This window comes from Octopus sinensis, linkage group LG6 (assembly GCF_006345805.1).
Source record: "Octopus sinensis linkage group LG6, ASM634580v1, whole genome shotgun sequence".
NCBI classification, from domain to species: domain Eukaryota; kingdom Metazoa; phylum Mollusca; class Cephalopoda; order Octopoda; family Octopodidae; genus Octopus; species Octopus sinensis.
In genome coordinates this window covers 94,090,239-94,092,000 of record NC_043002.1, presented here as the reverse complement: position 1 = coordinate 94,092,000, position 1,762 = coordinate 94,090,239, and the positions used below count along the sequence as shown (strand labels likewise).

The 1,762-nt window shown below is 42.2% G+C and overlaps 1 non-coding gene across 1 annotated transcript; it reads right to left on the bottom strand.

The window, feature by feature from the left end:
• Positions 1–829: 829 nt before the first annotated feature.
• Positions 830–948, bottom strand: LOC115213549. The gene has a single exon (XR_003881806.1). It is a non-coding gene; the product is annotated as a 5S ribosomal RNA (ribosomal RNA).
• Between the last annotated feature and the right edge of the window lie 814 nt (positions 949–1,762).

Here is a 1,762-nt window from a genome sequence, read left to right as displayed (position 1 = left end):
GGAATTTGAACTCACAACGTAACGGCAGACGAAATACCGCTAAGTATTTCGCTCGGCGTGCTAACGATTCTGCCAGCTCGCCGCCTTACACTACCACTACCGTCAACACTAACACCACAAACCTAAACACCACCAACAACTTCATCACTATCATCAACACCAAATGCCCCACCACAATCATCATTGTCATTTCTATCAACATTATCAACACCACACACACAACATAAAAAATATCAACGTCATCATCATTTTGCGATCTTCATCCACTTATGGCAAACCTCTCAAACACTCCCCAGAATCCGCAATCCCACATTATTAAACAAAGGTCTCGCTTCATATCCTGCATCCTTTCCTGCACCATACAGACAATTTCTTTATTAACCATCAAGTTGAGAAAAAGAGGGGACGATACGAGGACAGACAAAACAAACATTGGGGTCAGGGTATCGAATGAGACGAAACGTATGAATAAACAAACAATTAAATGAGAACGAGTGATTTACAAAAAATGAAGTGGAGGACGCGGTCGACCCCACAAACCACATACTCACACTGAAGACTTTGCCTTCTCCTTTTTATATTCTCGTTTAAACAGGTTCTTATTTCTTTACTACCCACAAGGGGCTAAACACAGAAGGGACAAACAAGGACAGACAAACGGATTAACTCGTGCGTAACTGGTACTTATTTAATCGACCCCGAAAGGATGAAAGGCAAAGTCGACCTCGGCGGAATATGAACTCAGAACGTAGAGGCAGACGAAATCCCGCTAAGCGTTTCGCCCGACGTGCTAACATCTCTGCCAGTTCGCCGCCTTAAGACAGAAAGACGTTTACAGCACCTAGGTTTCCCAAACAGTCACCCATCTAAGTACCAACTAGGCTCGACTTTGCTTAACTTCGGTGATCGGACGAGAACCGGTGTTTTCAAAGTGATATGGCCGTAAACTCGTTTAAACAGTTTCTTTCACTCACAACATACTTGCTATAGACTTCCATCTTTTACGAAACACACATTGCGACAAGCATTTCTTCTCCAGCCTTATTTTCCGTTTCATGTGAAAAACGAAAAAGTCGATTAGCTCGAGACTGGAGATGAACATGCCTGTTGCAATTCCTTTCACTCTCGTCTTCCATACTACTTCTTTCGCCACAGCAACTACCGAGAAAAAACAGGCTCGCTCCTCCCTGTTCAGGGAGGTCGGCGGAACGATCTTTATTACAGATTCGTCGTCGACAGTTGTACTCTTCTCGAATGCGACTACCAGCGAAGGTGCTCCCTCGGCCGAACAATTGTTTCATTCATTATTTACAAGGATGTCAATGACAGAAGGAAATCTCAATGCTGTCAATTGTAGAAGAAGAGGAGTGGCAACTTGAGATGTCGTTAGATATGAGTATATTTATGTCAAGTGTGTGTGTGTGTGTGTGTGTCTGTCTGTCTGTGCGTGTGTGTACGTGTGGGCTTGTGTGCGTGCGTGCGTATGTGTGTGTACACGTACATATGTATATATTCGTGAGCGTGTGCAGTCGTATGTACGTACGTATGTATGTATGTATGTATGTATGTATGTATGTATGTATGTATGTATGTAGTATGTATGTATGTATGTATGTATGTGTGCATGTGTGTATGTGTGTGTATGTATGTATGTAGTATGTCTATGTGTATGCTTGTATGTCTATGTGTATGCTTGTATGTATGTATGTATGTATGTATGTATGTATGCATGCATGTGTGTATGTATGTAATGATAATATGA